The sequence below is a fragment of the Eublepharis macularius genome, chromosome 3 (assembly GCF_028583425.1).
Source record: "Eublepharis macularius isolate TG4126 chromosome 3, MPM_Emac_v1.0, whole genome shotgun sequence".
Lineage (NCBI taxonomy): Eukaryota > Metazoa > Chordata > Lepidosauria > Squamata > Eublepharidae > Eublepharis > Eublepharis macularius.
Window position 1 is genome coordinate 162,240,690 of NC_072792.1, and position 16,510 is coordinate 162,257,199.

Here is a 16,510-nt window from a genome sequence, read left to right on the forward strand (position 1 = left end):
CTTTGTAATCCGCTCTGAGTGGGCATTAAGTTGTCCTGAAGGGCGGTATATAAACCAAATGTTATATTATTATTGTTTTTGTTATTGTTATTATTGCTATTATCATCATGATCATGATCATTATTACTTGAGTTAAATTCTGGCATGATGTTAGAGTAGAATCTGGCAGATCTGGGGGTTTTTTTCTGCCATCAAAGCTCACCGGGTGGCCTAGAGCCAGTCACCCTTTTAGTCTAATCTATTTTACAGGGTTGTTCTTGTGAAGATGGAGTGGAGAAGGGGAGAATATTGTTGTCCACCACGGAGAAAAAAGATTGCACCTGCATGTTAGAGAACACATTATCATTGGTAGTAACCTCCTACCCTATTCTTCCACATCCAGTATAAATTCCTTCTCTTTACTGGCAAAGTTTTCCTAGGCTATACCTTGCTGTTCTTCCCAGTTAATTTTTAAAAAAGAAGATCAATAATTATTAAGTTGCTATAGTGAAACACTGTAGCAGTACTTTGATTATTATTTTTTTTTAAAAAAATCCCTGAAGTGGTATTGTGGACCTGAAATGGTAGCCAGGGGAACTGAGGCAAAAAAAAAAATCCAGGGAAAACTAATACATGGACACTCCACTACTGCTGCAAATGCTTCCACAGGGACATAGAAAATCGTGTTGTTACCCAAATTAATACAAGTGTTGGGCCTGTAACATTCAAAGTGTTCTCTACATGCGTACGGTTAGACAATGTAATGGGGTAATTGTTTGCGGGGGGGGGGGTTGAACAGCGTGGTGTATACCTGGGTTCTAGCTATTTGTCACAGTACTCCAATTAGGAAGGAAAAACAAAATGGAAGGAAAGAATTTCCAGAAGAATTAATCATTAACCCACTAACAAAATATAAGGCGAGAAAGATGAAATAAAAGAGAATGCAAAAGCATGAAGCATAAGAAAAGTCTTGCTGTATAGAGCTAATTGTCCATCTAGTAGCATCCTCTCTCACATAGTGGTCAACCATAGTGGCCAAGGATTTCTCCCAGTGTTACCTCCTAGTACTGATATTCTGAGGTTTAAAACCTTTGATTGTGGAGGCTCCCTTTAGCCACCATGGTTGGTAGCCACTGACAGACCTATCCTCCATGAATATATCTAGACCCCCTTTAAAGTCATATGCGGATGTGGCCATCACTACACCACCTGGCAGTGAAATTCCACATTTTAATAATTCATTACCTGTCCTTAATCTATCACCCATCAAGTGGGGGCCCTCAAGGAGTAGTACTTTGGGAAAGAGAGTTCTCTCTATCTACTGTCTCTTCCCCATGCATAACTTCATAACCTCTATCATGTACCCCCTCACAAAAGCCTCTATCACGTCCCCCTTTTCTAAACTGAAAAGTCCTAGACTTTCTTCACTAAAAAGGTGCCTCTACCTCCTAATCATCTTGGTTGCCCTCTTCCATACTTTTTCTACCTCTACAATATCCTTTTTGAGATACAGTAAACAAAACTGCAATCACTATTCCAAAGGAAGCTGCATCATAGATCTATACAGGGGCTTTATAATATTGGCAAATTTATTTTCAGTTCCTTTTCTAATAATCCCCCAGTATAGAGTTTGCCTTTTTCAGTGCACTCACACACTGGGTCAACATTTTCATTGAACTACCCTCTATGACCTTACAGTCTCTTCTCCTCTCCTTTTCAGCAATTTCAGACCCCATCATCATATACTTAAAGTAGTGTTTTTTTGTTCTAGTGTGCATCATGCTAGAGTATTGTTTTTTTTCTAACATGTTCAATTTCACATTATTTGCTACTGAAAACCCTTTAATTGTAGAGGCCAGTGATTGAACCTGGGACCTAATACAGGCAAAACAGATATTCTAGCACAGAGATACAGCTACTTCCCAGCATTTGTTAGCTATAACATGACTTTCTGGACAGGCCCTGTAAAGGGTCTCCCTTATAGACTGTGATGAGTTCTTTTAGATTCTCTAGAACAAGAGCATGAGGAAGCCATTAGCTGTGGGTGACTAAACTGCAGCAGCAGCAGAATAGGACACGGCTGTAAAAAATTCCTGAATCCAAAACAAATTGCTAGCGCCAATCTTGTCCTTAATGGAAGATTCCATTTGGCCCACAATCACCTGGCTGTTAATAGCTTGGATGTCCTCCCAGCCTTGATCTGTTTGAAAGTATAAATCAAGAAGAAACATAGACTCATCGTACTGGTGTACTCATGCTGAAATCTAGACTCAGTCGGGCATATTGTCTTTCTCAGAGTTAATCTGCTTATGCCTGATTTAAAACACTCATCTTAATACAGGAGAAGTATCTAGTCTTAATGATACCACAAGATCATTGTTCCCTAGCCTTCCCAATATATCACTTTTAATGTCCAAGAGAATAACCATCACTTAGTCTGAGGACTGTGGTATCATTATTTTTTTCAAATACATCAGATTGGATCCATTTTACAAATCTTTCAATGGTTTTTTTTTGTGCTTGGGAACGTGGGATAGAAGGAGTGAATGTCAGATGCCTTGAAAATGTCACTGTCGTTATTTGACATTTTAAAGCAAAGATACAAAAATAAATGAACTTAACTGAAAGTGTGAATATATAAAAGATTCATCCAGCCTCGAACAGAATCTTTCTTTATACAGACATTGCCGTTGAGCAGTCTTTCATGTGGTTCACCCATATAGAGAAGGGAAGTTTCATAGATCATGGGCTGGTGATGTTGAATCAGCTTGAAGAAGGGAATGTGGGTCCCTCTGGAGTTGAAGAGTCCCAAATATCACACAAAGCAAAGGCACTAATTTTTCAGGTATTTGGGCTAGTTTGAAATAACTTCTTATCTCTGTCTACATTGAACATGACCTGTGGTCATCTCTAATATTGTATACATTTATACATTGTGAAAGGGTTCTTCCAGGATTATGAAGACTCATCGATACAGGAAAAGTGGAAGTCATGTTGTGATGATATATAACGATTATTTTTTATAATAACAATATGGAATTCATAGGATGACTTCAGGCCAATCAATTTATCTCAACCCAGTAACCTCCCATGCTAAGCACCTTGGAGGACAGACGGTGGTGGAAAGTGCCTATGATGCCCCCCCCTTTGACTTAAACAACTTAATTGGCACTAGAGGTGTTTTTAAATTCAAAAATAACAAAATATTTTATTTAACATAGAGGTCAGGTGAAATCAGGAGTTGAAACTTTCTGAGGTAACTCAGTATAGATATCTCTGAGGTAAAATCAGTACATACTCAGACTTTAGTTCTTATGTTTCAGACTAATGAGAGCTTCTTAAACTCTTCAGGGTTACTTAAATTTCTGTGTTGAAAGGCTTTTGTTCCAGTGTTTTCCCAATTACTCTTGGGATTCTTTGACTATTCTCTTATCCTTTTGGTTTCAAGAAGGGTAGTATCCTCTTTCCAGTACTCAAACCCCTTCTCTTAAAACACCAGTACTTGTCTTGAGTTTTTAACTGATCCTTAAGGTCTCCAAAGCCAGTTTCTAACCACACCAGACCAGGTATCTTTCATTCTTCAGAGCTAATTGTTTGACTGGTTAGGGGAATTCTCCTCTCCTTAGTAGATCGATCCCCTTTCTTTGGCCCAAATGGGAGTCTGCACCTACTTCCCAAATTTCCTTGCCAGCTTTCCTCCAGTTCTGTCTGCGTTAAACTGCTCTCAATCAGGGCTGAATCTCCAAACTGTCAGAACTCAACTCCTCTCAGCTATGGCTGAAATCAGGCTCCCTTCTCCCCAGCATCAAGTCCAGAAGTTCTTTCTCTGTTCAGCTCATACTATCCAATCAGATTCCTTGGAGTAACCTGTCATTCAAGGCCCTGTTTCTGTGAAGAATTAACCTTTCACAGTCCTTCAGCTGTTTGTACAACATTTCTAAGCTTTTAAAAAGTGCAGGCTGTCACAGTGCCAGCAAGCCATAGCTGGCTTATGGAGACCCACACACACACACACACACTGGGGTTTTTAAGACAAGAGATGAACGGAGGTGATTTGCCATTGCCTGCCTCTGCATTGTGACACGGGACTTCCTTGGAGGTCTACTATCCAAGGCTGTTTCCCCATGTTGTTTCCCCATGTCCCAGCATAGCTCTAAACAAATGCAATGAGGGCATCTTCCTGGTGCGATTTCTGACATCATTGTGCCACGATCCTGTTTTTGTGGCACAATGACATCAGAAATTGTGCCAGGAAGAAGACTTCATTGCATCAGTTTAGCGTTATGCCAGGATGTGTGGAAATAACCCTTGCTTAGCTTCTTAGCCTGGTGATTATTCTAGACTCTTACCTTGCCGTGCTATCCTGCAATTCTATGTAATAGCTCATGTGAGCTTAGAATTATTAATTGATACAGATGATCACAGGTCGCATGAATTGTCTATTGTATTTGTTGTATGAATTTTCTACTGTTATTGTAGTATGAATTTTGTATTAATATTGTATTGAATATTGTTATCTATTGCACATAGCACTTTGCACTTTTGAACATTACAATCTGAATTTATACATATTGCCCTCCCAGCGGTGTCTTTTGTGCTAGCTTCTAAGGTCTGACAAGATCCGGCTTACCTGATGCAGGTCAGGGTGGAGGAAAGGTAAATCACAACTAATAAACACCCATTTAAAACCAAAGTTAACGAAACGTAACAATGCCTGGTTGCTGCAACATTAGCCATATAAGACATTGACCAGTATGAATATGAAAGCATCTGTTACTGAGCTTCTCGTGCTGCAGGGTTTCAAGGCTATAGTTAGGAAAGGAGGAAAGACAACTCAGAGCGAGTGCATATTAATACAGGAGACACCTACTGTGCATTTTCTCAACAGCCAGAAAGAGATTTGCATTTTGGAAACAAGCAGAAATAAAAGAAGAAAACTGCAGTTGAACAAAAGCCAGGGGATTCTCGAGGAATGCAAATTGTTGCAATGGATTAAGCCTCATTAGCATGTGCTCACCTATCATTCCTAGGCTCCTTTTATGTATTTTTACCATCTCCCCCTTCCCCGTATGCCACCTCTTTCAAAGCATCACTAATCCTATCTCTTCCATTGATTTCTTTTCAGATGGGAAAAGAAATTTCCACCCAGCATCCTTGATCTGCTTCTGTTCTCTTCTAAGACCTGTACACAAGCGCGTCACCTCATTGCTGTACAAGTTACTGACTGGCAGGCAAAGCTAAGAAATGACTTCACTGAAAAGCACAGGCTTCGATCCTCTGACATATTTTAGGGGGATGGAAGGATATGCGCAGAGTGCAACTTTCTCCTCTCCCCTCCCCAGCAGCCTGAAATCCTCTTCCTGGGGGAAGAAAATTTCAGGGACGTTCCCCAGGCTGTCATGGGAAGGGGTAAGTCAGAAAGTTGCACTCCATGATCTCATCTCCTTCCAACTGTTGAAATATTCTGAGGGATCCAAGCCACCGTGCTGGAGATGTGACACAATCAAACATTTTCATATGTGATGTTTGTAATCAGCGTGAGCCTCTTTGCCAGGTTATTTTTTCATGTATTCAAATCATTCTGTTGGCAGCATTTCTTGCGTCCCCACAGGCCTGTTATGGCTACTTGCTGTTTGGCAAGCCAATCATAGAAATAAAAGGGGAGAAAAATTAATCAGTTAGCCAATTATTATAAATAAACACTGTAATTTTTTAAAGTCTTACTGTTTGGTATTAATTTAAGTTCTTGTTATCTTCATGATTACTTCATGCATGTGTACTTTCACATGGTCATGTGGAAGCTGCGGTTCTCCCTCATAATTTAATTATCTTACCTGACCATACATTACCCTGGAAGAGCATCAATTTCACCTACTATGCAGATGCAAAAGTGTTCTGCAAGGCAGGAGGCAATACGACCCAAACACTGCAGCTGCTGTGCAGTCTCAAAGCTGTTCAGAAGTTGCTCAAGGTGGACAAAAGCAAGGCAGGAACATTTGAGGCTCAGTTCACAAGTGATCATGGCTGACAAACATGGTATTTCCTTGTTTCCAAAACTGTTCATTGTGAAGTATGGAGCAGCCGTAGCTGGGGGTGATGGGGTAGAGGGTTGCCACTCCCAAAACACTGCTCCCATTGAATGAAGAGCCACTGATGTTGGAGACATGCTCCTTGGGCTTACGGAAGGCCACAAACTTTGCTTCATGGAGTGAAAGGATACAGTTCACTGTATCTGATGTAATGGGAAGCAATATGGAAGTTCAAATGGAGTTGTTTGATCAATAGCTTATTCACATATGCAAATTACTCCTTGATGCTGCAATCATGAATGTATGAACATGGAAAACAATCCCAGGTGAGACTCTGCCTTTTACATAGATGAAGCAGGGAGCCTTAGCTTCTTCTCACCTGCCCATTCTTGACTCCCCCCCCCAACCCATATGTGTAGAACTGTCATGAATGGAGGTTGCACAGCAGTGTCATTCCTTATAATTCTCCTCTCTTAGCGTATAGTTTTCACATCACTGGTCTTTCTCTAGCTAATAATGAAATGTCATTTCTTCCTTTTAAAAATCTGGCTATGATCCCTAGTCAGGTCTGCAGGAATATCCATTGAAGAAATAAATATTTGCAACCAAGCACACAGAAAATGTAGAGAAAATAAGGGTGATGATAGAGAGGAGGTTTCATTTGGATGAAACAAAAGGAGATTTAGCCATTTTTCTCTAAGTAGAATTTACGGGAACAAAATCCACAAATAATGAGCTGAATGGCTGTTGGCCTTAATATGCATATTTATCAGTCTCAATTAAGCTGGCAGCTCTCCAGGTTTTAAACTTAGTTCTGTCATTCATATTCCCCCGTGTAGATGAATAGGCTGTGTTGGTTACAGCTGAATCCATTTAGACTATTTTCCCCCTTCTTTCAGCACAGCTTTTTTTTTTTACAAAAAACAAACCCACCATCTTTCATTGTAACATGGAAGATGCTGATCCACATTCCACATGGCATATATAATATGTGCTAAAAATCCATTATCTAAAGAACAGTGAAGAAACTGTTTTGATCAGATAGAACAGTTGAAGGTCAGGTTTAAATAGATGTATGACATTAGCCATGCTTGATTGTGCATGGTTCCATGAGGATCTCTGTACGACTGCTTAAATATGGATATTTGGCAAAAAGCTGAAAATGCCTCTTAAAATTGGGAATGGGTGTAAAATGTAGGACAATAAGATGAAGTCCATTATATCCCAATGTTTTTGTATAGGTATAATGTGGTATACAGAGAGTTTTAACTCTTCTTTTGAACATTTACAGTGCTGTCCAATACACAGTTAAATACTTCTTCCACTGAAGTCCAAAGTTGTTAGGTGATAAGTTCAATTGTTAGGTGTGGAAAGCAGTTCTGACAATGCTGGTGTGCCACCAATGTTGAAATAAAGGAACATACATGCAAGATTGCTGCTCATTGATAATGAACAGCAGAAATCTTTGTGCATCGGAGTGGCAGTGCTGCACAAGTTTCTATTCCCTGGGTTCAGAATTCTCACCCTCAGTATGGTAAGCATTACAACCCTGACCTCATCTACCAAGCATTGTATATCTGACCCACTGAAAGACTCTCTGCCCGCCTTCTCTAACTTGGGGCGATTCCACGTGCCCTGGCATAGCACTATACTTGTGCAATGAGGGCATCTTCCTGGCACAATTTCTGATGTCATTGCACTTAAATGCCGCTCTCGAGGCACGATGATGTCAGAAATCATGCCAGGAAGATGCCCTCATTGCGTGCGTATAGCGCTACTAACACATGTGACTGGTTGAACTATATTGAAAGGAAAATCACATTGATGGGGCTCAACGTAGAAGATCTGTACCTTTTATCTGAGAAGAATGCTTTTGTTAGGATTAAACAGAGGCTAATTGACATGGAGATGCAAGACCTTAGAAGCCTCGCCTCGGGACATTGCTCTCCTGTTCAATGGGGGATTCCATTTAGTGAGTACTTTTCCTGTTTAATCGATCCCTGTATTCGAAGGGAGTATAAAGCTATGCCAGGACATGCGAAATCGCCCTTGGATTACCTTGTGGCTGCTGTTGCCATGGCTTCTGGAGAGGCAGGCTGGTAGTATTGCAGTGTCATTCTGTTCAGACTCAGAGTTATTTCAATGGAGTGACTCTGCATTAGATGGCACTGTTGGTTGGCTGGCCAACCAGGCAATAGAGGAGTGGTCTGAGAACCTCCCTAACACCTTCAATTTTTTCTCCTTCATACTCTGGTACTTCATAACTCCAAGTCATCTTGATTAATAGGAAAATATGAAAAGGAGACATTTCTAAGTCTCTCTCTAAAAAATGTAAGGAGAGATCTGGCTGAGGAACGGTCATGTTTCCCTGACAGAAAAAAAATTAATATACACATTTCCATACTCACCATCTTAGCACATTGATGAAAATTGAATATTCTGTATCTAACAGGAAAAATCTTTGGCATGGATTTTTACCTCAAGATAGTTGATAGTATATCGGCACTTGCTGCTTACAGGTTGGAATATTGGGGTGTTGTGTTCTGTGATTTGTTCAGACGTGAATTCAGTGGAGGGGCCACTATCAGCTGTAGCATAAGTCGTAGAATTTGAAGGCAATTTCTGTGCTATCTAGTCCAATCACCTTCTCAGTACAGGAAATCCAAAGCAAACCTGTGAGAGGAAATAATGTTCGTGAAACACTTTTAGTCCTAGGACTAAAGTGAGGGAAATCAGCACTGACTTAGACTCAAGAGATCTGAGAATTATAGAGGGCCAAGGAAGTGGGTAGAGAGGAGCCTCCCCTTCAGTGCCAGGAACAAGGTTATAGCTCATAACTATAACACCTATCCAGTATCTAGGAAGGGTTTGTCTCAGTGGAGCACCCTTAAGGTCTGGAGAGGAGGGAAAGTCGTGCTGTGTTTGTGTTTGAGTATATAAAGTGTAACATCTGTGAAGCAGTGTCAACCTCTGAATGAAGCCAGCAACCTAGTGTTATTCCAAGTGTTTTGTGCTTCACACCAGTGAAGTTCCTGTTTCTTCAGTTCAAACACCTGCCTACCTGCCTACCTGCCTTTTGATTTTAACCTTCTGTAAATAAACCTTCAGTTACGTTTTGAACCTCAAAAAAAAAAAAAAAGGAAAGAAAATCCAAAGCAAAAGCATCACCAGCTGAAGGCTGTCTGATCTTGGCTTGGAATCCTAGAACGAAGGAGAGCACTGCCTGTCATAATTGATTCCACTGTTGAACTGCATCAATATATCTAATTCTCAACGTGTCCCCGTCTGCTGAGACTTAATACAGAGATGGGGGCTATGGACAGAAAAGAGAGATCATTTTACAAATCTGAAGGGGAAAAACCGTTTGAAGAAAATTCTAATATCTAGAAAAAAAATGGGAGTGGGGTTAACTCTCCCAATAATAGAAGCAGATCATGTAGCTTTAAGAAACAAATGCCCTCAGTGGTTGTTGCTAAGCAAACATGCTGTATTACCAGCCTTCAGCTAGGGTTGCCAGCCTCCAGGTAGTGGCTGGAGATCTCCCAGAATTACAGCTGGTCTCCAGGCCACAGAGATCACCTGGAGAAAATGGCTACTTTTGGGGTTGGGCTCTATGGAATTATGCTATGCCAAGGTCCTTTCCTTCCCCAAACCCCTCTTTCTCCAGGTTTCTCCAGGTTTCACCCCCTAGATCTCCAGGAATTTCCCAACTTGGAGCTGGCAACTCTACCTTCAGCACTGGGTTTCTGTCAGTAAAAGGCACACGGAAGGGGCAGTAGGGACACTCATTATGAAATTCCCATGCTAAACATATACATAGAAACCATTGGTTCAGGTTGCAAGAGTGATTTCCTGGAAAGGTAAAACAAATCTGGGATTCTTGGTATGACCCACCCCTTCCCTGAACACTCCATGTTATTTTTTGTCTTCAGGTGCTGCTACCCAGTTACAGCAGGATCCTGTAAGCCTAATATTACATTGTTTCATGGCAGATTTCCCATGAGTTGAGGACTTGGAAGAGCATGTGTATAGATGTGTCCCGTTCATCAGTATTATAGTTTATATTTTTTTTTGTGGTTCTTGCTTTACTAAATTGGGAACCATCTTGTTCTCTCAATTTCCTCAGCTCTGGTTCAATTAGATGAGTTATAACATAGGCTTTGAAGCAAGGGTTTTAACTTTACTGTATCTTATAATGCCTGGGGTTATAAGACTGGATACTGGGCTAGATTGATTTATAAAGGCTATTCCTTTACTCAGATATTTGGTGATTTTGAACACTTTCAAATACAAAAAAAGATTAAAATCCTTGCATTTCAGAAAGAGAAGGAGCCCCCAAATTTTTATGCGATAAACAACTCAGTCCATATATGAGATATGAAGGCATCTGTTTTTATTTTGACTTCAGGCTGCTTGGATAGTCCCTTGAAGGACAATGGAACATTTTAAGAGTTTGCATTGATTTTTCTTTTTCTGATAATCTTATAGTTTGGAGCTTTAGTCTCAAGGACAACGTTCTATTGTTAGTCATTCATGCCACTGGGTTTGACAGTCCTCATAAACTTCATTTATGAACCATGAGCAGAGTCTGGATTGATACATAAATATCAATATGAATCGTGTTCATTTGATAGACGACAGAGGTTTGATGTATCAGTCCATTCAAATAGGTTTGAGGGTTTTTGTCTCCTTCTCCCTTGCAAATGACATTGAACTAATATCTATTCTGATAGCTCAAGGGCTGCTTCTCCAGCACCTGGTTAGGCCAACACACAAAGGAGTGTGCTATCCCTCCAGCCATGGCCTCAGACCGAGGCTCCTGCTCCTTCTGTTCAGCGAGCGTCCCCAGAGGTTCCACCTTGGCCCTGCAAGGGGTTCCTGTTTACTAGTCCCTGTTTTCAATTACAGCTTAGGTCACTTTGTGGATCCCTCACACCTCTGTATTTCTGCTGCCTGGGTACAACCTGACTTCCAGATAAGCCTCAGTTTCCTGCTTGGGGGGGGGGCTCTAAGAGTCCAAGCCCACATTCCTGCTTCTTTCCTGGGGGGACCCTGGGCCTTTCCAGACCATTTGGAGACTTCTGGGGCTCCAGCTCTCTCTGAGGGTAGGATTCCCTTTCCCCTCCTGTGACCTGTGGGCTCTCTCCCAGCCCTGCCCCCCTGGAGTTCTTTGTGTGATTCCTCCATCTGAGGCCTTTCTTGGGCCACACTGGACACTGCTGTGCCTGACTTAGCCATGTGAGGTTCAGCTGCACTGGCCTCTGCTGCTCCAGGCTCCACCATGCTGGGTTCTGCCTCATCTTTCCTCTCCAGCCTGCTGCTGCCATGAGTCTTTCCTGCCCTCCACAGCAGCTCTTTGTATCCCCTATCTACTGGTCCACTGATGGACTTTGAAGGCCTTGGTGGTTGGGACAGGCCCTGCTCCCCCATCAGTAGTGGCATACCACTTCCAGCAAGGCCATAATTACTTCCAGTTGGGCCTTTGGGAGCGCCCCACTGTTGCTTGGGCCTCACTGGCCAGCCAGTCAATGCTCTGTGAGAGCTCAACATGCTCCGAGCTTCAGGGGAGGTAACTGGCTTCCCCTCCAGGGCTCATGCCACCATGGAGTATATCCAAGCCACGCTTGGCTAGATCTGGGTGGTGGCTATATGGACCCAGGAGAAGAGTATACCTTGCTTGGGACAAGAACATATCCTGAATTGGCCATGGATAGAGTAGACTTGATGAGCTGGATCCCAAGTTAATGACTTTACAAACAGTTATTCATAAAATATAATTCAAGTATCTTTTCAAGGTTGAAATGAAATATGTAGAAGCCGGCATGATAGGAGCTGTTGTAGGCTTCTCTTGTCCTCCTTTCTGTAACATCTATTCCTAAAAATTTCTTTCTTTCTTTAAAAAAATTATATCCTTCCTTATTTCTGTCGGCTCACAGCAGTGGCCAACCAAGCAACAGTGCATTGAAAACACATAAAACCAATATAAACAGTCCGTCAGTGAGAAGATAAGAATGCACAAGATAAAAACACACCCAGAACCTGCCAGAACAATTTCCCTTCCCCCAAAGGTCCTCTGAAATAAAACCATCCTACATGCCTTCCTAGCTGCAGAACGTGAAACCACCCTGGGTAGCTACTCTAGGAAGCCATCCCAAATACAGAAGAAACTTACAACCGATGTCTGCCCTACGGACAATCTTAAGAGAGGCTATCAGCAGTGCCGTATAAAGTAAAAATAAAAGACTTATTGGGGGAGATGCTGCAACATCATGCTTTAGAGTAGTACATGTTTCTCAGTTTCGTTTTTTTTTAAACTTGAATGTTTATATAACAACCAATTTAACTGTAATAAAAGCATGTTTTGAATTGGTGGCTGTAAAATTACAAACAGTCTGAATAAAGAGTAGTTTGGCTGGCAATCTGTCTGTCAACCCAACCCCACTCCTTTAAGTGGTTGGGTTGCAAATCAGCACTCTGCTGGTTCGACTCCCACTACTGCCAGGAGCTCAGCAGGTGGCCTTGAGTAAGCCACTCCTCTCAGCCTCAGCTCCCCAGCTGTATTGTGGGGACAAGGATAACATTGACCTTGTTCACCACTCTGAGTGGGCACTAATTTGTCTAGAAGAGCGGAATATAAGCAAAGTTATTGTTACTGTTATTGCTGTTGCTATTGTTATTATACATTTATTCTGTCAGTTGTTTTCTATTTTATTCCTGTGCATTTATATATTTGTTATTGGAATGTTGAATATTGTTTATAATCTCATGCTTGTTATTGATTTTTCTCATATTGTGGATTCAGGTGCTGTTTTTAACACAGCCCTATTTTCGATATACCGTCTTGTACTTTTGAACTTTGTTTTTGTATTCCCTCCCCCCATCCCAAGCCAACTTAAGAGTGTCATATAACCAGGCAGGTAGGGAGAATATATTTCCTCATTAATATCTACGATGCAGAAGAGCAATCAGGAGCAGTCCAGGCAGTAAACAAATGAAGGTCAGTCTTCTACATACATGAAAATGATTCCCTCTAGGCAGGCATAGTCAGAAAGCTGTGAAATTTGTATTTCACAGTCCCACAGATATCCATCTAAAGGCCCACCTGCTTTGTGCAAAAACAACTTTGTACTGAAACAAAAATGGAACAGGAAGAACTCAACCATTTCTTTTCCTCGTGGAAGCATGGCAGTTCCAGGGGGAGGGGTGGGTGGTGAGGCAGGTGGAAGAAAGATCAATAAAACATCTGCAGAAGAAAAGAGACAACAGTTTGCTTATTTCAGGACCTATTTGCCTCCAGGCCCAGTTGAAAGTGCTGATTGTGATCTTTAAAGCCCTCACACTTTTCAGACTTAATCTCCCCGTATACTGCTATGTGTGACCTACACTCTTTAGACAGCCTGCTCTTGAAAGTACTCTCTCTATAAGGCAACAGCTAAGTCACAGAATTTGGGGGGTGGGGGTGGGAGGTCTGTTCCTAAGGAATGGCCTACCAGAGTGGGTGCAGAGCCCACCTTTGCTTGCTGCATGTAGGAAGGCAGTTTGGTGTCAGAGGGCACTTGGTGAAGGGAAAAGAAGCTTGCAGACTCATCGTGGGCTGAGTTGTCACTGAGGGCAAGGCTGAGGTAGAGGCAGGGCCAGAGGGGGAAGAGGAGGAATGTGAGGAGGCCTCTTCCACAGAGAGTGCAGCATGGTCGGTGCCATTCCAGAGATACTCGGGCAGGAGCAGGATGCTTTCCTGCCCACCCACTGCTCAACCAGGGCAGCCGTAGGCCTGCCACAACTTTAAGAGTTTGGTGTGGTTTTGAGGTATTGGGCCAAATTCTTAAGGGGTGAGTGGAGCAGTCGGGTGGCTCACCTCTGCAGAAAAGGGAGGCAAGAGCCAACCAGCATGGCTGGTGGTGGAATACGGCTTGCTGTCTCATGAGGCCAGAATTGGGCTGGAGTAGTATCCATCAAACAGCATGGGGCCTTTTGATGCCAGTGGAGGATCCATTGCCCATATGCCTGGCCAATGCTCCACTCAGCTGTAATCAATAAAGTTGTGGCCATTCCAACTAAAGCAGAAATGTCTGTGTATCATTCGCCAGAACCCAGCTGGAACATAGAACATAGGTGGCAAAGTGATGTGTTTGATTTGGTTATATTTTTAACCAAACCAGTTTTTAGATTTGCCAACCCCACGTACCTTGAAAGCAGTGGATGGGCTGCGGGGTGTGTGTGTGTGTGCTCATTGGTTATGGTTTCTCTGTGTTTGTGGCTGATTTAGCCCTGCCAAGACCCTAGAGCTTCCAGTTTTACACCAGAAGGGGCAGCAGCAGCAGCAGCAGCAGCAGTTCTGGAACTAGGGTTGCCAGGTCCCCTCGCTCTCCTGGCCGGGGGGCGGGGGGGGGGGCAGGAGACCTGGCACTCTCCTTTGTAGTTGTCTTCCAGGCTGCATGATGATGTCACTTCTGGGAAGTAATGTCATTGCGCAGGGCCTTGTGCTGCCCCTGAGAGCGCTCCTGTGCTCTGTAGCTAGCTGATTTCAGCCTGTTTGTGGCCGAATTAGGCCCATTTGGGGCCTAAATTGGCCCGCTGTGAAGCACAGGAGCTCTCCAGGGCCCTCCTGGCAGTGCCATGGTTTCAGTCTAGGGAGCGGATGGCACACAATGGCACACATTGGAGGAAAGCCAGAAAACTGTGGAAATCAGCAAGGGTTGTTAATACTAGCATAGTTTTACAAAGAAAAGGTTTGCAAAACGTTGCATTTTTAAAAAAATGCTAAATTGAGAAACTTCATGGCCTCAACCTCCAGGGCTCCCACTGATGCTCAAAGGAATAGTGGAAGCAAAATGGGAGGCACTAGTATCACATGACATTGCAATGTCACTCCTGGGGTCATACTAGAGTTGCTAACCTCCAGGTAGGGCCTCGACATCTCCTGGAATTACAACTGAGTTCCAGGCTACAGAGATCAGTTCCACTGGAGAAATGGCTGCTTTGGAGGGTAGACTCTGTGGCATCATGTCTCTGCTGAGGCCAAAATACACCGTTCCCAGGTTCCATGAATTTCCCAATCCGGAATTGGCATCTCGATTTCATACCCTGAAGCAGCACCACATCTTCAAGCAATGATCTAGGAATTTCCCAAATCTCTTATGGTAAAAACCATAGACATCTGGGGAATTCCTGGGGTCTTGTGCAACACTATTTCCAGATACAAAACTTTAAGTGACATTTCTGCAGTCCCTACCCCCCCAATGCTCCCATGGGTAGCCAGCCAGGGGGTGGCAACTCTAGTATGGAAGCCTTACCACATAAGTGAAATGTCGAACAGCTAGGGCTCATAAGGAAACACATGATCAGCAGGCTCAGTTAATGAATCTCCTACTGGACTATACCACTATAGAGTGCAAGTAGAGGACAGAATATCTGAATTTTTAATTATTTCAAAAGCAGGAACAGTCTGGCTCATATACTTTTGTTGTTTCGCAGAATATGTAAAATGGAACTATTCAAGAAGGCATTTGCCTAATGGCAACAGAAATAAATAATAAAAATGGAATTCTGCAGGAAGAGTACTTTCTAGATAGGAAATAAGATTCTACTTTTAATTGCTATGAAATTTTAAGATACCTTCTTCTCCTCCCCCTTTATCTGCATTGTCTACTGGATGTATTATACTGTCTGTACTTCCCTGTCCTCTAATCATAAAATCCAGTTTCCTGGATCATTGTTCTCTAATAGTGAAATCCAGTTTATGTGATGCATTATACTTTTTTCTATTTCATTGTACTTTAATTAGTGTAATCCAGTTTTATTGCATTGTTCATTATATGCATTATATTGTCTTCATTACCTTGTCTCCTATAATTCTGTAATCCACCTTCAGTCTCAACAAGAAAAGTGGATAGATAGATAAATAAATAAATATGAACAGAGAGAGCATAAGCCTAGCAACGTCTTCCTGTCACGTTCTTTATATTAAGGGTGGTTTCAATTTTCTTTCATTCTTTCTCTTTAAACCCCAAACTCCTCTTTTAATTCCACTTCACCTTTGCGTGAGTTGAAGCTGTGACTATTTTCTTGCCTCATTCAGTTTCCAGGCACAGAATTTTCCCCATAAACTGCACACATTTTCCAACATGTTTTGTATTATTATATAGCACACACACACACAAATAACACAAATTATACATATAAATACCATATCAGTTTTATTTAAAATCTATACAATGTGCATATAAAATGCAAACAATTCTAAAAAAAACCCAAAAGTAAAAATGGAGCATTGAAATAATTGACAAAATATAAATAAATAGCAGACCAGATGTCTGGAGAGTCTCCACAATACATCAGTCTCCACGTAAATTCTCTAAATAAATATATGCATGTTCTAAATAAATGAATAATAACATTTCAGCCCCCAACTATAGTTGGAAATGATACAGTCTAGCAAAAGATGTATTGTAAGGAACAGCTGACTATGCATTTTCTTTTTAAGAGGGGAATCTTTACTTGCG